This window comes from Cebus imitator, unplaced genomic scaffold (genome assembly GCF_001604975.1).
Source record: "Cebus imitator isolate Cc_AM_T3 unplaced genomic scaffold, Cebus_imitator-1.0 Scaffold330, whole genome shotgun sequence".
In the NCBI taxonomy this organism is placed as follows: Eukaryota; Metazoa; Chordata; class Mammalia; order Primates; family Cebidae; genus Cebus; species Cebus imitator.
This window is the reverse complement of record NW_016107645.1, coordinates 909,760-931,843: the sequence shown is the minus strand read 5'-3', so window position 1 is coordinate 931,843 and position 22,084 is coordinate 909,760. Positions and strand designations below refer to the sequence as shown.

At 37.9% G+C, this 22,084-nt stretch overlaps 1 protein-coding gene across 5 annotated transcripts in view; it reads right to left on the bottom strand.

Moving 5' to 3' along the window:
- NRG3 (neuregulin 3) overlaps positions 1–22,084 on the bottom strand; it is a 1,102,351-nt gene that overhangs the window by 605,638 nt on the left and 474,629 nt on the right. The gene's annotated exons all lie outside the window — the stretch shown is intronic.

The following is a 22,084-nucleotide window of genomic DNA, read 5'->3' as shown; positions in this document are numbered from 1 at the left end:
CAAGAGTATTGTTTATAGCATCTTATTCTCAAAGGTGTCTCATTTAGTGTGATAAAGTCTCCCAACCCGTGAGGCATAAGTGATAAAAAACATATGATAACAGTTTATTAAGATATAAATCTCACAGTTAGATTAAAATATCAACTACAAAGTTATCTAGATATAAAAATCAAAGCACAAATCAAATAGTTTTTCAGTCTCTCAGAGGTTAATTTTGTACACATTGTTGAGAATTTAAGTCTGGAGGCTGATCACCTTGCTGCTCTGCCTCTTGAACAAATTACTTAACGTTTTTGTGTCTCAGTTTTTTCTACTATAAAATAGGGCATAATAGCAATGTTTATCTTAAAGAATTTTTACAAGGATTAAATAAGCATTTAGAATAGTGTCTAGAATACAATAGAGTCAACAGATGCTAGTTATTGCTGTCTCTGTAATGTTGTCATTTTCCATTACAACATGTACCATTCTCAAAGAAGATCTTTAATCATTATTATCATTAACAACACCATCACATGCAAAAATCGCTGTGTTAGAAAATGAAACATGCTGGATTCAGGAGCCCTCTATGCACCTTTAGTTAATGGAATCTTCTTCTTTCCCCCAAAACACCAATTATCCTGCCTTTTTTGATGACTATTCCCTTGCTGCTGTTTATAATTGTACAATATTTTATTTTGTGTGCTTGCCTTTTAACTTTGCCTAACATAAATACTATTGCATCTTCTTACAAATCTTGCTTTTTGCATTTGATATTATACTGCTGTGGTTCATCCATGTGGTTACCTGTAGGTATTAGCATTGCTGAATGCATTCCATTCTACGAATGTAATCTGCCTGCCATTCTACTATTAATGCAAATCTAGCTGTTTCCATTAGGGGTTATTACAAATGTTTCTTCTAGGAATTCTTGTCCATGTCTTCTGGAGTGTTAATATAAGAATTTCTCTGGGCGAGGAAGTGATTAGTTATAGTATAGGTACATATACAATGTGACTGGTGGTAATAACAAACTGTTTTCTGAAGTTGTTATACCAATGTATGTTTTACTAGAATCCCTCAAAAATATCATGTTCTTCCAGTCAAACAGGTATATGAAGATAATTCATTTTAGTGAAAATCTGCATTCATTTCTATTCTTTCCTGTCTCTAACGACATCTTAACTAATTGAAATCTGCCATCTTACCACATAGCACAATTCAAACAGCTCTTATTAATATCTCAATTGACTTCTTGCTAACTCCATGGGTATTTCTACTGGATTGCTGCTTTTGACATTACCAATCACTCCTTCCTTCTTAAAATACTCTCTCCCTTTAGCTTTCACAACAATGCTGTATATGTAGTACTTAGCAGTTTTCTGGGCATGTTATAGAATCTCTAAATACTGGTTAACTGGAACTTAATTGCCTTTTTTGCTCAATAAGCTCCAATAAATCAAAAGTAATACATATTTTTAAAAATTTTACCATAGCACTATTTAATTGCAAAGTATATATATAAATTTCTTATCTATACAAAAATGATTAGGAATAGTGTGTATTTTCATCCTTGAAATGCAACATAGTCACTTTAAGAAATGAATTAGATTCTGGAAGCCATAGGCAAAAAGCTCAAAGTAAGAGACATGTAGACTAAGTAAAACATGTCTTTTTTTAGACATTAAAAAAAGAACCCAGGATAAATATCCAATAAACTGTGATTAAGTCTTGGTGAGGAGGACTGAGGAATGGCAACAAAACTTTTGCTCTTTTATTTCACACAATTTAATATTCAGTATTATAAAATTGCTTCTGAAAATATTATAAAAAATAGTTGAATTTGTGGCTTTTTTTTAATTGTTCATTTTGTTGAATCTTCCTTTCTTCCAGGAACTTTTTTTTGTGTGCATCACTATTAAGGCTTCCATTCTATTGAAGTCTTCTACCACACTGTCAGAGAGCGTTTATGCTAAATCACTGGTTTTATACTTCTGCACCAGTTTACATTGCGCTTCAAATATATACAAATATACTAATGTCCAACTAGAACTTCTCATGTATACAAATATATGTACATATATACAAATATACTAATGTCCAACTAGAACTTCATGCTGATATTAAACCAGAGTTCTTCCTCACCAAATTATATATTTGAATGATAATATAGAATTCCATAAGAGTAAAATTTCTTATACTCTATCTCTAAACACTTTATAGCCTATGCATGGCATATATCAATTCATTTAATCCTCATAATAGTACAGTAAAGCAAGGATTGTTATTATTGCACCCATTTTACAGATGAGAAAATCAAGTGAGATAGATTGAATGGATTTTCCAATTCTTACAGCCATCATGTGGTAATCTAATTTGTGTTTCCAAAGATATTGCCAAGCTGCCCAAACCAGAAAATTGGCATTTCTTTTGACTCTTCTTTTTTTGTTCTTGCCCTTCCTTCTCTCCCTCTCTTTTTTTTTTTTTTTTTTTNGAGTATCACTTTGTCACCCAAGCTGGGGTGCAGTGACTCCATCTCAGATGTTGAGTGACATCTCAGCTCACTGCAACATCTGCCTGCCAACTCCCAGGTTCAAGCGATTCTCCTGCCTCAGTCTCCTGAGTAGCTGGGATTACAGGCATGCACCAGAATGTCCAGCTATTTTTTTTTTTTTGTATTTTAGGTAGAGATGGGATTTCACCAAGTTGGCCAGCCTGGTCTCAAACTCCTGACCTCAAGTGATCTGCCCGCCTCAGCCTCCGAAAGTGCTGAGATTACAGGGGTGAGCCACTATGCCTGGCCCCTTCTTGCTTTACTGAAAAATGAATACTGTGAATTATCTCCTTCAAATCTATCTAGTATTCTTTCTTTCAATTCTCACTTCTCTAGATCTCTGTCTCCTCTTCTTGGTCTAAAGATTTTCTCTAATTCACGTTCTTTTGAAATAGTGCTGCTCCTCTGTCATTATTTGGGCCCGTGAAGCTCATTTTTCCCCCAGTGTTGGCTAGTTTTTCAGGCAATGAAAATGTAAAAGGGACCATGGCTAGACTTTCTTGGACTTGCAGTCCTCCTGGGGTGTTAGAGTAGAAATGGAATGAACTTGAAGTGAGAGTGGCAGGTGCCAGGAAGCCACAGTTAACCCTTTTCCACACTACCAAATGGTTCCTTAGGTTCAGGCTTCATGTTCAATCTCCCAGGGGGAGCATCCAGAGGAAGAGCCACTCCTTTGGGTGCAGTCCACCACATACCAGGATTTGGAGAAGGAAGGATGGGGAAATGGGTACCTAAGCCTAATTAGCCCCCACCTATGTCCCCTCTGCTCCCCATCCACAAATACTACCCAGATCTTCTGGTGGCCTTATCCTTATAGCCTGAGCCTCCCTGGTCTGAGTGATATAGCACACCAGGCCACAGGAGGAGAGAAGCAAGAGAAAATTCCATCAGCTCTTTTCCTATGTTACAGGGATCCAGGCTTAAATCTACAGCTTGGAGAACAACCCAGCTGCTTCGGCATCACCACATGGTGAAAGTGAATTAGTCTCTCCTGGCTTAGAGCCAGAGCTCCAGAGATCCACAAGCTGCCTCCTGCTCTAGGCTTCAAATCACACATACTCCAAGTTCACAACAGTTCCCGTCTCCCACAGAAGTGTTTTACTGGAGTTTCTCAGAATGTTTTCCATATCTTAATGCTTTCCCTCTATAATTCTTCCAGGCTGATGTCGGGGAGTGTGGAGGAGGTTTAACATTTACGTAGAAACTCCTCCAATTCATTCTCTCCCCTACAACTATGCAGATCTCTCTGAACAAATAAGAAAAAACAAACAAAGCAATTGTATATAAATAATTTAAGAGAGTTCTAAAACCTCTGCCCACCCTTAGTGACTGAAAGCTCAAGATTTCCCCTTCACTGATTATCCAAATATTAGATTTCTTTTCACTTTCTAGTCCAAATGCTTAATAAAAGAAATGATGGCCAAATTCTATCAGCTACACTATAGCAAATGTTGTTACTGTAGCATTTGCCACAAGGTGGCACCAGTGAAAGAAGTGGTACTCGTCCAAAAATCCCAATCCATCCTCACTTGGTAGTTTTATATGCAGAAATCCGAGCCTTTTGGGATTATATTACACACGCTCAAAAGCCCAAAGCAGGGAAGCCAGGAAAGACTGATTCACTTTCACCATGTGACTATACGGAAGCAGCATCGTTGTTCTCTAGGTTTAGATTTAAGCCCGGATCGCCATCTAACTCTTTCCTGGTCTCCTGGCCAGCTCCCCTTTGTGCTCTTGCTGTCTCTTCCTGCCATTGATCTCAATCAGATCACCGCTCTTCTCAAAGAAGTCCTGTTGACTTTGGATTCAGAAGAACACGGTTTAGCATCTTTGTTTCTACCCTCACAGAACTTGAGTATTATATTACGTTATCCCTTCTCAGGCAGGCTGATGAACTGACACATGGGTACACGCACACACACACACACACACACACACACACACACACACACACACCTCTCTTTCTCTTTCTCTCTCAGGCTACTTACCTTTATCCTGCAGGGCCACAGTGCATGTGTGTCTCATATTTGCAAAGCAAAGATGCTCTGGTTAAATCAAAGAATATTTGCTGCAAGGCACCCTTGTTGTCTCTGCCTATACAGAGAATAAACTGGTAGCTTCTGAAGATGAAAATATATGATACATGCATAAAGTGAGTAAGCTTTTTGATTGCCTAATACTCCTTATTGGTTTCTCATTGCCTTTGAAACATTCCCTATTAAAGTAAAAATAAAATATAAATTCATCATATAGCCTAATAAAGAATATACATTAATCAAAGACATAGTCATTAAATAATAAGGAGGGGCAAGCGTACACATATTCAATAAGTAAATAGGAGTTTACTCAATGCAGGCAAGATGGGTTTGGGTCAAGAGCCATGAACATATTCATCTTCTTGGACCAAGCAATTTCACTTTTAGTCTTCCATTCCAAAGAAGCAGAAGAAAAGTACTACAACCATGTACAGATTGCAATGAAGCACCTAGCATAGGCTAGCCAGAGAGTGAGTACTCAACACATATAGAAGGAAGAGGGAGAATGAAAAGAATGAGGATGAGAAGGAAAAGGGGAAGACGATTAGAAAGCAAGCTTGTAACCATGCAGCCATGAAAAACTTTACTGAGCATGGGCACAGTGACCAGCACAGTAACAGGTAACTTGAAGGTGTTATGGAGACCAATGTAGCCATGGGAAAATATGCCACGAGCGGTGTTAGTGGTAGCATTGGTGCTTGGGAGCAGAAAAAAAAAGTCAGTGTGCTTCATAAGGACCACCTCTGGAAAATTCTCTGAGTACATAAAAGACCACGCCAGATAAACAGCATAATCTCTTGGCACAATGGGTTTCACTCTATTGGGTATGGTAAAGTAAGGGTGAAATACCTATTTTGTATTCTACCATTGTGATACAGGTGTTCATAAATAAATGAAACCCAAAGTTTCAGGGACCTGGGAAGCCCCAGTGGAGGCCTGTGCCAGAAGAGTGGAACAAGGATTTTCAACCTGGGCTGCCCATGGAAATCACTTGGGCAGCTTTGAAAAACAAATGCCTTAGTCCCACTTACAGAGATCCAAGTTTTTTTTTGCTCTGCATGTAGCCTAGCCATTTGAATGTTGAATCTGGGTGGTTCAACTCTGCAGCTAAGGTCTAAGAGCGCCGGTGTAAAGCCTTGCTAGACAAAGCCAGGCCCACCTTCAACGACACCCCTGGCACCCCGAGCCTTGTTAGAAATGCAGAATTTCAGCTCCACCCCGGACCTACTGAAACAGAATGTGAATTTTTAAAAGGTACCCAGGTGAGTACATAGACGTGCCAGTCTGTGAAGCACTGGCATGAAGGGCTAACAGGTTTTCTTCGTGCTGTCTTTCCCCTGACAGTCACACCCTTCTTAATTTGGCATTTTATCTTTTGTGCTTCAAAACACAGAAGAGCTGTGCTTTCTCAGGAAATACTTGCTCTTTCTGAAATGTCTCCACTTTTCTCTGATAGAAATTCCGTAAACCCATAGACTAAAGCAGATGAAATTGCTAAGGATCACCCTGTTTCTTCACCTGAATTTAGAATTGGAGGAGACTTAAGGATTATGTTCAATCACACTATTTCACAACAAAAAAATTAAGGTCCACTGGAGCTAAGATATTACCAAAGGTCAACTGCTAGGAATCAAAAAAGCCGAGGTTTAGAACAGATTTCACTAATAAGAATTGTCCCTTTGAAAAGTCCATGTTCCATTGTAAAATTCACTTCACGTTTTATCATGTTTACACATTACAACTTTCCTAGTTTAAAAAAAATCAATAATTTTTTGAAGCCTTGGGTGAGTTATCCTAGATGAACCTGAGTCCTAGACAGGTAGTGATGATTGGCAACCTCTAACACGTGCTTCTTCATCCATTTCTCTGAATGTTGCAGAGAACATTTTATTTCCCCAAGTTTAAAGTTCTACTGTTTGGGAAAAATACCAGTTATCCAGCCCAAACCTTCTAATAGCAAATGTGACATATAAAATCCTCCTGTTATAATAGAAATCTGTGAAACAGTTGGTTTATAAAACTATTGTGGATGAGGTGGGCATGGGATGAAGTTGTGTTGCAGGTACTAGAGATTCTTATTTGGACGGTATGTGAACTAGTAGGGTAACTCGAAGAGATAAACGGAGGTTTCCATAAGCTTCACAAACATATTTGCAAGGGTATGCAGGAAAGCTTGCCCTAACATAATTGCTGAGCTGCACAGAGTTGGAGGGTGTATAATAGTGGCAGAATTATGAAAGTACCTCTGGGATGGGAATAAGGGTCCTATTGTGAGATGAGCAGCAAGGCTTAGTTCCTCACTGCGGCAACTGTGGGCTGTGCAAGATCCGCAGCACAGGCGTCACTTGGGACCTTGGTGGAAACACAGAATCCCAGGCCCCACCCCAGACCTACCACTGTACCTTAAGCTGCAGTTGATCCCCACAGGATTCATATACTCACTAGAGTTTGAGAAATACTAGTCTTATTCACTGTTTCCCAAATTGGTCTTAATAATGAATGCATGATTATTGGGTCCCAGCTGATACCTAAATTAGAATCTTCAGAGAAAGATCTTGAGAATCTGTATTTTTAACCATTGCCTTTGGTGATTCTTATAATAAAGCAAATTTGACAAGATTGGAGGATCAAGAGCTTTATAGTCAGGCAGAACTGAAACAGGCAATCAGTCCTCCAATCCACCGGTGGGTATTTTTGAGGAAGCGACCTTCTCTCCGAAGCCTCCTTCTTGTCATGTATCAAATGTGGATACAACATTTCTTTGCATATTCAACAGGAACACAAGGTGGGCAGTTATGAAGCAGTGTAGAAAGGGTGTGAGCGTCTGCCTTGTGCTTAGGAGGTTTGAAATAGAAGATTGATATTAACATTTCTGTCTCCTATTTAATGCCTCAATTTTGTCCTCTAAAAATGAGGGTGGTAGGTATTTAGGATATTTTTCATGGATTCATTTTATCTTTACTGAGTAGGTGGTAGGTTCTGGAAGCAAAAATGAACTCAGAGCCTAGTGGGAGAATCAGGTAGATGAACAGGAACATTACAATAGATACAGAGGCTTTGTTCACAAACGAATCATTTCATACATCCAGATAATGTTTTGGTTAGGTTGTGGGGGAAGAGATCAAAGCTACTATTTAATATCATTAAAACAATCATTATTTCTTTCACATATGCTAACCCAGGCAGAAAGGAAAGAGCTTTCCAGTGCACTGAAAATAAAACCTTGTCAAAGAAAATAAGGCTTCCATGTGACTCGGATTGTGACTATAAATTAGCGCAGGAGAACACCCCAAACTGTGGCAAAATTATGACCTTATTTAAAGTGGATGCTTTATCAGCTCATCTTTTCTGCCAATTCTTTCCAACCTCATGTTTTTCACTCTCCCTTGTCCTATTATTAGCCTGTATTTCATAACTACTGCAGAATGTTTTTCCTCCAGCAGTGGAGCTACCGACTGATACACAAACCTGAGCCTCAAAGCTGAAAGCTGAGGGGTCCTAATTGAATTTCTGCCCTTCAGGAGCACAGGGTCATTGGGATCCACCTGCTGTCAGATGACTTCGGGGAGGCCAGGCTTTGAGCATGCTGGCCTCTTGGCATTATCTTTGTCTCTCACACCCGCATCTCCAAGCATCCCGTCTGCCCTAAGCCTGGGGTCTGTTTGTTTAATGGTCTACTGCTGAATTAATAACTACTTTCTCTGATGTTAGCTATTAACTATATTTTGGATTTGTTTACATCAGAAAGTAGTATTTGAGAAACTAGAAAGCCACCCTGTTTTAGGAACTCTTACAAACTTTCTTTCTCTGATCTCGCTGTATGTATGTGTTGCTATACGTGCCAATATGCTAACCTGCTGCCTGACCCATAACAAGATATATCCTTTACAGTTACCTTACTCTCACCCCGTGTGAGCCTCACAACAGCTCAGTTAGAGAAAAGAAATACTACCCAGGAAAATGTAGCACATTTTCACTTGAATGTGCCAGTAAGTATCCCTAAAGTTTCATTATTCAACAATGATCAGTAGCCAACAGGTCAACACATCCTTGAATGGATGTGTTTAATTCCTTAGGAAAATTTTAGGACTGAAAAATCATTTCGTTACTCTAAAATGTTAATACAGGCCAGGTGCAGTAGCTCACTCCTGTAATTCCAGTACTTTGGGAGGCCAAGGTGGGCAGATCACTTGAGGACTGGAGTTCAAGACCAGCCTGGCCAACATGGCGAAACTCTTCTGTCTCTACTAAAAACACAACAATTAGCTGAGCATGGTGGCACATGCCTGTAATCCCAGCTACTCAGGAGGGTGAGGCAGGAGAATTGCTTGAGCCAGGGAGGTGATGTGGTGAGCTGACACTGCCCCACAGCACTTTGGCCTGGGCAACAGAGCAAGACCTTCTATCAAAATAAATAAATAACATGATAATACAATTAAGTTTTGATTATAACTATAAAAATATCTTTGCAAATATCTCCTATGTAGATAAAACTTATACATTAATTTTGAATTTTAGAAACCTTAATCTTATAATTTAATCAGTGTGATATTTATTAGGCTTGAAGAATCATACTCTTCTCTACACTTTCCATTTAGACAAATTCAGAGCTTGAGTGAAAGAAATTAAAAATGTCATCATCTTCTGATATGTTTGTGAGAACCATCTGGACATGACAGAAAAAATAATCCAGAAAGGAAGGGACCGATTGCATCAAAAATTTATGATATGAAGCTGATTACTTCTAATTGCATCTAAAGTAATTTGGAAATTTCCCTCCCCCTTGGATTTAAAGAGAAACTTCTCCAATAGCAGCTCAATTCTCCAAGCCTTTGTTGGCTAGCAAGAGTAGGCTTCCAAATGAGAAATCAAAAGGCTCTTATCTTTCCAAATGCAAATTAATGTGTTTCCTCCTCTCTGAAGCACTCCCTGGCTTCATAAGAATTGATTTTTGGAATCTTCTATTCATATATGAGTGCTGTGATTTGGATATGGTTTATCTGTCCCCACATAAACTCATGTTGAAATTTGATCCCCAGTGTGTGGGTGTTGGGAGGTGAGGCTTATTGAGAGGTATTTGAGTCATGAGAGCAAATCTCTCATCAATAGATTGATGCCTTCCCTCAGAGGAGAGTGAGTTCTCTCTTTAGTGCCCAACAGAACTGCATGTTGAAAAGAGTCTTGCACCTGGCCACTGGTTCCCTCTTTCCTTGTGTGATTTCTGCACACACTGCTCTCCTTCTCTTTCCTCCAGGAGTCGATGCACCTTGAGACCTTCACCAAATGCAGATGCCCAATCCTGAACCTCCCAACCATCAGAATCACAAGACAAAGAAACTTTTTTTCTATATAAATTACCCAGCCTCAGGTATTCCTTTAATGCAACACAAATCCGACTGAGACAATGAGCATAGCTCATATCTATCACAGAACTTGTCATATTGAATTGAACTAGAAAATACCCATCTCAACCCCTCTCTTATGAGTTTTTCTGAGAACATTCATCACTATATTCTTACCACTTTACAGTGGACTTGGAACATTGAAAATGCTTAATAAACATTGGCAGAATGATAAAAGAATGTATTAAATTCCCATTTATTTCTGAGTGTACATAAAATAGAACAAAAAGTGTCATTCTATAGCACTCACATATGTCATGTATATTTCTAAAAATATATTCCCCAAACCAGGTGTAATACTTTCATTTTTTAAATTCCTTTAACTTTATCCTTAATTTCTTATTTGATAAAACGTGTATGAGGGATTCTATATACTTGAGGAAGATATTTTTCTCAGTTTACTCGCCTAGGATGCATGTCCCCATTATTCCAAGGACGAGCTTCGCTGCCCAGTACGGCCAGCGCCTGCCCATTGTGGTCCCTTTCACACTAGATTCTATTGACTTCCCAGTGCTCTTACGTCAAGTTATTTACAGGAAGGAACTTTTGGTCTCATTTGCCACCAAATCTCAATGTCTTGCATAATGTCAGATACCTGACTATATGTATATGCATGTGTGTGAACATGTGTATGTGTGAGGCAGATTTTGTTTTAAGCTGCCTCTAGTAGAAATATTTACCTAATATTCATAAAACCACCAGAATAGCTGTGATCTTTAAAAAAATAAACATATTTGTAGATATCCATTCCAAGATAAACTTTGGAAACAGTGTCTTTGGCTTTTTTTCCATAAAACAAGGAATGCTTGGTCCTCTTTTCATTTTTTTTATTTTTCTCAAGTAATATGCAGGTACATAGGTAACTAAATAAAATAGTAGTTGAATGCTAGCATCCAGTCCCACAGAGTTGGGGTACAGTGAAGGGAATGAGTTCTAGGATACTCTGTTCTACCTTATTGATACACACAGGAAATGGAAAAATAGTGTGTAGAAGAGGGTGGTTCCCTGGTAAAGGCCCCCCCTTTATGCCTGGATACCCACGGCCCCAAATGAAAATAGGCATTTCTGTTTCATACCCAAAAAGTTGCCTTTTAGCTCACCATGCCCCTATCCTGCCCTCATATAAACCCTGAACCCCAAGCTCCAGAGCAGACCAGCAGACTAGCAATGGTGGAATGACAGGACAAAGAGAGATGTCTGGACACCAAGGGGAGTTCAGCAGGGGATGGTTGGAGGAGTCTGGCCACTGAGTAGTCCTAGTTCAGGGGAAGATCATTTTCCCACTCCATCCCCACTTCCAGCTCCCCATTCATTTCTCTGTGAGCCACCTCCACCATTCAGTAAAACTCTACACCCATCCTTCGAGCCTGCGTGTGATCCAATTCTTTCGGGCCACTGGGCAAGAGCCTGGAATACAGAAGGATGTCACACTGGCCCTCTGCCCTTGAGACAAGGCAGAGGGTCCACCTAGCTGATTAACACTCAAGCCATCTGCAGACAGCAAAACTGAAAGAGCTTTGTAACATGGAGGGTTGCAGGCATCCACCTCTAGACACTACTGTGGAGCCACAGCACTTGCCCCAGCCTCTGCACTGCTTGTCTGTCTACATGCTCCCACTTCCTTCAGTGGTTTCAGCTGTGGGGAGACCAAACAGGTGAGCCACACCCCTATCACACATATATCAGGGAACTCTCCCGTTTCATTATTATCCAAAGCTTGCTAGTACTTAGTGACTCAGAAAACTCTCAGCTGATTTCTGGGAAGTGTGGTTAACAATACAGAGGTTGTACGTTCTCATGAAAGTTATATTAAGAAAAATCCACATAGTATATGATAGTCTTGCTTTTCTATAAATTTGAGTGTCATCAAATTATAAGTAGGGTAACTATATGTCATATTCATCATGGAACATCCTTGGATTATGCTTATTTTACCGAGAAAGTTATTAAAACTTCCCATTGTGCCTGAAAAGTTTTAGGAGCTAAACCAGGCACAGTGGTTCATACCTATAATCCCAGCACTTTGGGAAGCCAAGGCAGGAGGATCACTTGAGGCCAGGAGTTTGTGACCAGCCTGGGCAACATACTGAGACCCCACCAGTACAAAGACTTTTTAAAAATTAGCCAGGCATGAGGGTGTGCACCTGTAGTCCCAGAGACTTGGGAGGCTGAGGAGGGAGGATCACTTGAGCCCTGGAGGCTGAGGCTGCAGTGAGTCATGATTGTACCACAGCACTCCATCATGAGCAATAGAACAAGGCCCTATCTCTAAAAGTAAATAGTGTATATAAAGCCAGAGTTTAAACATCTTATTTTCATGCATTTTGAATTCCTAAACCACTGGGACAATAAGGAAGAGAGTTTAGTTTGGAGGCTAAGCATGTAGAATCTGGTGTCAGCCTGTCTAGTCTGGTACAAACACTGGCATTTTGGTTTATGCACAAAAATTGTGATTTGGCCCTAAATGATGCTCAGACCAAAGTGAATTGGAAAGAAATAGCATGTTCAGGAACCCGTTGCCTGAAGCTGTGAAATTTAGGCTGGAGCAAGAATCCTCTCAAAATCCCCAGAGATGGGCAGACAACAGAAGATCACAGCAAATTCCCTCACTGCCTCTGTAGAGTCTACAGAACAGCTGAGCCATCATTATCCTGTTTTGAGAAGGTTTTACTGAAATATTTGCCCAAGAAGCTTGCACAGCAGTGTCTGTGGTACCAGTTAATGTTCACATTTGTAGTGATAGATCATCTCTGGCTAAAATAATATTTATGGATATGTTCTTAATTTTTAAAATAAATTTGGTGAGATAATCCACTTAAAAAGCATCATTTTATCCGGAATACAAAATATTACATCATTCGCTCTCTGCTCTGTCTGCATGGGGGGAGCTTCCAGACTGCTCCATCCTGCACAAGATGGGGAATCTCTCAGGCAGGAAGCAGGTGCCCAGTGAGGCAGCTCCAAGGATAGCTGTCGGAAGTGCATCTAAAGGGTCGACAGCAGGAATGCCCTAAACAGTAGGGGGAAAGGGTGTTTTACCTATGTTTTTTCTTCAGAAACTGTCAAAAGGAAGCATTCCCCTAACAAAAGGTGGCCTCCTATTTCTGCATGTCTTTTAAGTTTACAACTTGAATAACTACAATGATCCTTGATTCTAAAATGTATTCTCGCACAAGATCCGGTATTATTGTGTATTAAATAATGTATCTGTGCCTGTTTTCTTTTACTCCCATTAGTGAATCTAAATTGCACTCTGTGCACGAGGCTCACTGTGCTGGAAGACTCTGAGTACTTATTAAGGAGCTGTGACACCAGTACTTTGATTTGTCAACAAAGTTGTGCAGATAAAATCACAAAACCTCTAACTTACTATATTATACTCCATTTACCTAACTAAATTCACTGTGTTTACTCAATACCAGGCATCTCTACTTTACCTATCTCGAGCCTCAAAGAATCCTGGGAAGTCATATTATTTTTCCCACTTAACAGATGAGAAAACTGAATCACAGAGAATATCCATAATTTTCTTTTTTTTTTTTTTTTTAGCTGGAGTCTCACTCTGTCACCCAGGCTGGAGTGCAGTGGCACTATCTCGGTTCACTGCAACTTTGAGATCTTCACCTTCTGGGTTCAAGTGATTCTCATGCATCAGCCTTGCAAGTAGCTGGGATTACAGGCAGGCACCACCACGCATGGCTAATTTTTTTGTGTTTTTAGTAAAGATGGGGTTTCACCATGTTGGCCAGGCTGGTCTTCAACTCCTCACGTCAGGTGATCTGCCCACCTCAGCCTCCCAAAGTTCTGTGATTACAGGCATGAACCACCATGTTCGGTTAAGAATATGCATAATTTGTCTACTAGTAGCAGTGGAGCATTGAGTCCAACCAGCCAGACCAAATAAGCATTATTAGGAAAAGCAGAAGACAAAAAGACAGCACTTTTTAAAGAATCTGAAAGGAAATAAAAATATTTTTATTTATTCTTTTTAAATTAAATATTTTAAAGACATCATTATGTAGTGAGATCTTCTTTAAATAATTAGACTGGTACAAAGAAAGTTTGATAAAGTTCTATATAAATTCTGGAGTCTATTGGCTATAAAAACACTCCAGTAATTTTCAAGGTGCTTTAGTTGCTAGCATTCTCATTATAAGGGATAAGGGACAGACCAAAATCAATTAGGTAATTTTAGGCTTTGCACAGTTACAATACCTTGCATTTATATGACATTTTACAACTTCCAATTGACATTCATATATATTATGATTCAATGACTGCCAGGAAGGACAGTTATCATCATCCCCATTTTACAGTTGGTAAATAAATCATCATGAGAGCAAACAAAGAGTGTGTGCATGTCTATGTGTGTGTATGAGATTGAATACTTATACATAAACAAGTATTAAGCCTTACAAAGGAGAGCAGCTAAAAGCTACATATCCAAAGCAATGTAGCAACTGCCAGAGATCTGACACTATCTAGGTAGAGTTGAACATGCCTTGATTACCTTGGGTTCCATATTCACTGCTAACATGCCCTACATTTAAAAATATTCTGCTTTTATTATTTTCTGCAGGCTTTCATAAATCAGATTGTTTTTATCTTAGGCCATTAAGAATTGATTTTAGTACCTACATATTTTAATCACTGAAGTATACAGATAGCCAAACTTTCAGAAAACTATTTTGGGAAAGAATTAAGAAAAAACTAAACCACTTTATTTTTTTTAATCATATATTTTCCACAAGTAAAATCTAAAATTCTCAGTGTGTACATTTTCACATGGAAGTGTATTTTTCTTTTCTGCAAAAAAGTCAACAGGCTATTGTACTATTTCACAGAACTGTGAAATCAATATCAATGGCATGTTAATAACACAATTATGGCCTGTTACATTGATTAAGTAGGAAAAGAAAAACAGTATTTCCTTTAAATCTATGAAGAGTCATTAAGAAAAAAAAACTGGGAAAAACAAGAAATGCTTGCAGAATGTAACAAATAATAGAAAATTACTAATTTGTCAAAATATCAAAACTAGCAACAGGGATTCTGAATCCTGAGATTACACAGTACACAGGAATTCTCTGGCATGCCACTTCCCACTTTTAAACCAAAGTCTCCTATTAATTAAATAAGGCAGATGATACCTGTACAATTTCTCTCACAAGATTTTTGCAACATGCTTTTCCTTGGCTTCAATATGAGCATAAAGGAGAAAGAAGAAAGAGCTAACATATATATACATAGTATGTATTATGCATTCATCGTTTTCTATATATTGCTTTCAATTCCTGCATCAACCTTTCAGGGCAAGTATTACGCTATCTGAAACAAAATTAAGTATTGTAGGTTCTGATTAAATGACTTGCAAAAAAACCACAGAGCCAATAGAAAGCTGAGTAGAACTTTGACCTCAGGTCTCTCAGCTTTCAACACTCACATTTGCCTCCTGTATATCTTACCCCAACTCACACAAGGAAGGTATTTTAAATAAACAAATTTGTGTCAATTCTTGGATACAGAAGAAAACACAAATCATAATGACCTCCTTAGAAAACACCATTTCCTCTTTCTTCTTTTCACAGAAGAAAACATAAGGTAATCTTTGGCTAATAACTAAATCCCAATCACAGAAGAAAATAAGGTAATCTTTGGCTAATAACTAAATGATGTGTTGATTGGATGTGCTTTCCTGGTCTTTTGCATGATACTTAAATAAGCCTTTAAGTATACCAGCTGGGCAGTAATACAAAGAGGTCAAACTAGAAGAGGTAAACCACTACTTAAGCATCATGGAATTACAAAATTATGTTCATTGTGCTGTTGTTTGCTTGCTTGGTAAATTTATAAGACAGTCATGACAAACTATGTCCACAGAAAAGAATCATTACAACTTTGCTCATTTCCTCTTGTCAAACTCAATTGGTAGATCACCTGTTATCAACATGGCTATTGCAAATTACTAAAATTATGTTTGGGCTATAGCAAACATTCTCATGAACATTTCTTTGATGAACTTAAAAATTCTTCTAAGGTTCTTCACCTTGTTATTAACACCATTCTGCAGGGACTCTGCTCCTTGGCCTGGATTTATAGATATTTTAGCCTTCATTCCCTCCTGTCAATGGAGTTCAAGGATGTATGCCAAAACTCCATTTTCATTCTGACTTGCTTCAACCACAGGGAATCATTATCTGCTGCTCTCAGAGCACTTACTGGAGAACCATTTGATAAAGAGGACCCTCACTGAATGGAAGAGCTAATGGACCTCCAAAGTGACGAAGCAAAGCACTAACTGGGATGGTCATTTAATTTTATATATTACATCGTAGAAATGTCGTTACACAGTGACCAATCAAATCTGTTAAAATGGAAGCTTTTATTTCAAAATCTCCACAGAGAGAGCCAGTCATAATAGAAAGAAAAAATTATTTTTAGGGTTCCCTTCCCCCTTGCCAATGGCTGCCCCCACTCCCCAACTCTATCAGGATATTAGTCAGATTGATACACAGGCCATCAGTCCTGTTACCAACGTATAAACCCGGGCAATGGTTGCTATTGAACTGCCTTATTCTTTTTCTAGCAATTCCATATTTCAAGTGCTTCAAGTATCTTCAAATGAATTGCTTGATTTCCAAAATGGTCACTACAAGTCAAAATCAGCCCAAATGCTATCCTTTCCAAAGTTTTGAAAATCCATTTTTGCAGGAAGGCTGCTGAAAAATTTAATGAGCTTCAATTCAGAAGAGACACATCCCTTTAACTTGAATATGGCCTTAAAAGACATTTGGTCCATTCAAATGTGTAGCAATCGTTGCAATTACAATGGCTGCCTCTTTTCCCTATAGTGCAATATATTATGCATAGCACCATTTCCAAAATTTTTAAAATTTCTAGAAATGGCATGAAAATGAAAAGATCATAGAATACTCTGCTTTTATTCAGATTATTTCGATTCAAAGTGTTTCTGGTGCCTTGTTTTCCTCCTTATCCCGCTTCATTTCTGTAGAGTGTATTGCCCTTTTATTAAATCCAGTGTTTTTAATGTCTTCAAAACATGACTTCAACATGAAAAAGAATTACTATAAAAAGTAACACTGAATTATTAATAAAAGAAGGAGCAGACACATTCCAATAGACTTAATAGTCTTTAATCTGGGAGCACTTAATTGAAAGTTCTCTTCTCAGCTTAATAGTAAATTATAATGACCTTGATTTCACAGACACAGGATCACTATCTATATTTCTTAATGGAAAGACTACAGGCAAGAGTCAACTGTCTTAACCAGGTATTTCACAAATGAAATATATATGTAATATAGAGACCTTAGAAAATTCTCTAATTTGAAAGAAGAAAATAGTTGTAAACTCTCAGAGTTTTTAGTTTAGTTTTTTTTTTTTTTTTCTGAATTAGGATTCTACTATATATTCAAATTTGCTATTTCATATTAAATTTTTATACATAACATGACATAATGACCATTTAATATTCTCAAAACACTCTGGAAATTTATCTAATGTACAAATATAGTCTAATTTATATAGACATTTAAATTCACAATTTCAGACTTGTTAAAAATTGTTGCTATTACAGATAAAACGTTGGTGAGCATCCCAACAAATAAACATTCACAAACATGTCTATAGGCTGGATTCTTAGAAACCCCATAAGGATTTTAAAACATACTAAAATATTACCTACAAAAAAATCTTTAACAAAGTACACTCACTCAAGTAGTATTTGAGGACACGTGTTTTCACAGCTCCCTCACCAAACGGGGTACAGTATTCACTTTTAAAAATCTTTAAATGAAGGATGGGATAAAAAAATACCTAATTTGCATTTATTTGTGAGGCTAATATTTGTTTATTGGTTATCTGTATTTCTTTTTAGGAAGATTATGTTACACCCCTTTGTCCATTTCCCTATTGAGATTTTATTTTAATGTTACCCTTTGATCTAAAGACTTCCTCAGGATTTTAATTCTTTTCCGTATTTGTTATTCAGTTTCCTCATAGTTTGTCTTTTAATTTTGTTTCTGATTTATGATATTCAGATAAAAAGTAATGCAGTGTCAAAGTTGTTAATTTTTGCCTTCCATTGCTTTTATTTGCTCACAAGGTCCTTACAACTGCTGACATAAATAAATATGTAATTTTATCGATTATTTTCCTTAGGCTTTATTTGTTTATTACATTAACTTTTGAAATCATTAGTACATTTTTGGTGTAGAAAGAGGGGTCAACATACACTTCTGATTCTATTTACCTGATAGTCAATCATTGATTGAACAATCAGTCCCTCATTTTCCTATGGTTTATGAATCAATCCTTATCCTATACTAAGTCCCACAATATATCAGACTCTGTTTTCACTAATTAGCCTGGGGATGGTCTGTGGCTTTATATTTTGAGGCTGGGCATGATAAGCCCAACATTTTAGGAAGCCGAGGCAGGAGGATTGCTTGAGGCCAGGAGTTGGAGACCAACCTGGGCAACCTAGTGAGACCCATCTCTACACAGAAAAATACAGAAATTATCTGGACACGGTGGTGAGCGTCTGTAGTCTCAACTACTCAGGAGGCTGGGTAGAGAGGATGGCCTGAGCCCAGGAGATTGAGGCCACAGTGAGCCAAGATCACACCACTGTACTCCAACCTGAGTGACAGAGCAAGACTCCCACTCAGAAAAGTTTTTATAAAAATACACACATGCGCGCGCGCACACACACACACACACACACACACACACACATAAATAAATAATATTTTGAATTTAGGAAAATCAAATTTCTCTATTTATTTCTTGTTCTTTAAAAATCCTTCTGTCAATTATTTTTAGGACTTTGGTATTCCTGCAATATTTTTTATTAAATTGTTTTAAAATTTCTAAGTATTGATACCACAAATGTTTCTTGAAGAACTGGAATAAGAAAATTACAAACAAATGAGTCTCCCCACTTTCAACTCCTCCCTTTTCTTAGATTACTATTGTCTTTTTTTTTGAGCATGTACTTTCAGGATTTCTATCACAAATAGTTTGGTAGTTTTGTTCCTATTCTTCCTTGTGAAGAAAAAAGAAATGTGTCAGAGCATGGTCTATTTTCGCAACATAGAAAAAATATTTGATGTAGTCTATTATAGGATTGCAATGTTTTTTTAAAAAAAATCTAGGAAATATAATTTTAATTTCTTTCAGCTTTAGATGTCTAATCTTTTGAGACATATAAAAATAAACTATTGAATAAGCTAGGGTCATGCACAAGCCTTTATACTGCTGCTCAGATCTATTAAATGGCATCTTATTTAACTTGAAACAGACTCCAGTAACTACAGTGTCATAAAGATACCCCTGGTAGCATGTCAGTCACTCTGAAGTATTTTGCTTTTCTAAGTTTCCAAATGATTAATTATTTTACTTACTCCACACACATTACAAAGCACTGTACCATTTAATTTTTAAATTCATTTCTGTATGTATTTAATCAACAGTATCTTAGTGATAGGAGGTGCTCAGTAAACATCTGTTGAATAGGAGAAGAATGGCTGAAACATACTATTTAAATAGAGTGCTGTACAAAATGGCACATTATTAATAACTACATTGGAATTTTTAGAAGTGGCTGATGCAGGAACATAAGCCTTTTTATTCACAGCAAAGCTTGAGAGATGAATAGCAGGCACATGTGATGTGTGATTTATTCATACACACTAGTAGGAGATTTATAGGCTTCTATTAACCTACTTGAGTTCCAATTTTGTCTTAGGCTAGTCTTTTGTCATTATTAGCTATGTTGTACATCTGTGTTAAATAACTGGTTGTCTGTACTGAAATATGCAAGAAATATGAAGACAGAAGGCCAAAATTATATATAAGCACATCATTTCAGTTGAACTGTAGAAAAATATCTGTTTATGTGTGTTACAAAAATTAGACATGTACATGCTTATGCACAAAAGCAGATCATTTTTCTTTTATGGACATGAGACTCATTGTTATAGACTGAATTTATCTACAAAATTTAAAATCCCTACATGAAGTAGTTCCTCAGAATGTGACCATATTAGGAGAAAGGTCTTTACAGAATTAATGAAGTTAAAATAAGGTCATTAGGCTATGCTCTAATCTAATATGGCTGATGTCCTAAAAGAAAATTTAAGATACATACACTTACAGAGGAAACATGATGAGAACACACATTTCCTTGACCATCTACAAGCCAAGGAGATAGGCCTCAAAAGGAATAAACTCTGCTGACACCTTGATCTTGAACTTCTGACCTTCAGGACTGTGAGAAAATAAATTTCCATAGTGAAGCCACCCAGTCTGTAGCACAGCAGTCCTAGCAAATTAATACACTCATGAAGTAATGAAGAATACAGCATGACCATATGCTGAAAAAGAACAATTACTTTGTTCTCTTGATAGTCACGGTTTTGGAAAAGATGAATCATCTCAGCCTGCATACTGTGGTGAGACCTGATCCGATCCCACCTCCAGGTAAAACACCATCAAAGAAAGCCACTGCTTTAGCTAATGCTGCTGATAACACCCCTTCTTCAATTGATTAGGAATTCAAACATAATTGATTGCATTGCTCACTTCCACATGATAATCCCATTAGATTAGCCAAGGTAACTGCAACATGGTTGAGGATCTAAAACAGCTTGCATACACATCATGCTTTGAAGGTATGGTAGCTCATTCCTGGATTTCCCCTTGACATCTTAATGTCACTTGTGTGCTTCCTATCCATGCATGCCCAGTCACAATAAATATGAGAGAGGAGGAGTGTGGAGAGAAATAATCCCCACTCCCCTTCTTTCCCAACCTAGGTTTGCAGAGCATAGGAACACGTTGTACATTTTGCAACATTTGGCAAATGAAATGGCACTGCCAAAATCCTATGAACACCACATGTTGGGGTGAGGAAAGGTCACAGTTCTATTTGTCCTGGCACAGGACATACGGTAACTTTTACAGAGCCCTCCTACTATACCATGTATCTGTTCTTCCAAACCTGTGCCATTGCCCAGTGTGGCAATACATCTTCCCTGTGGACTAAAGCTGGCTCTTGGAATCAGGCAGCTGCTACTGCCATGGCATGTTCTAAGTTCGTAACTATACGATATCCTTCTCTACATTATCTTAGTGAAACAACATGAGAATAGAGTTTTAGAATAGTAATAAGAAAAAGTCATAATTTTCCATGCTTCACGATTCCGAATAATTAATTTAATAACTGTGTCATATGAGAAGAGTAAATAAAGAGAAGGAAAGGGGTGTGGATATATGATCACTGATGCATATACAGTGGCGAAAACAAATTACCAGAGTACTTCTGGAAATGAAAGCATGGTAAGAAATATTTTTCAGATGTTAATTTGAATCTTCTACTGAGCCTTAAAGCTACAGTGTCTACAAGTGCACTCTTTATCCCCTCTTGTTTTTATTTGTAGCTGTTATATAACCTTATGTCTCTAAAAACCAATTAAACACCTTCCCGATCTCTACTGGGAGTTTTCCCCAAGTAGTTCTCTACCTAGGCTATAACAGGACTACAATTTCATTTACAACATCTTGCTGGAGAGTGTTTCATCAGAGGTGTTAAGAAAAAGTACCAAAATTAATAAAGAAGGGTAGAAACAAAATAAAATGCAGTTTTCTCTGGACACAAAGTCTCTGGGGTTAGTTCACAATAAATGCTGAGATTCCAGATCTTAGATGAGCAGTTTGCTTCTCCTGCTATAGTCTGTAGGTTATCAAGAACAGATTATTTCTGAGTACTAGGATATATGCCTATGTTCCACATCATAAATATATGCTTCTAAAGTGTGTAAATAATTATTTCCATTAATTTGGCAGATCTAAAAGTAAATCTTTCTTTGTTTGGTCAGGTAAAACTTAAACCATAACTACTTTGCTTCCGTTTTGTCTTCTTCAAATGCTGAAGACAGGAGCCTTGCCCTTCCCATATTAAGACTCCCAATTCCGATGGCCGGGCGCGGTGGCTCACGCCTGTAATCCCAGCACTTTGGGAGGCCGAGGCGGGTGGATCACGAGGTCAAGAGATGGAGACCATCCTGGTCAACATGGTGAAACCCCGTCTC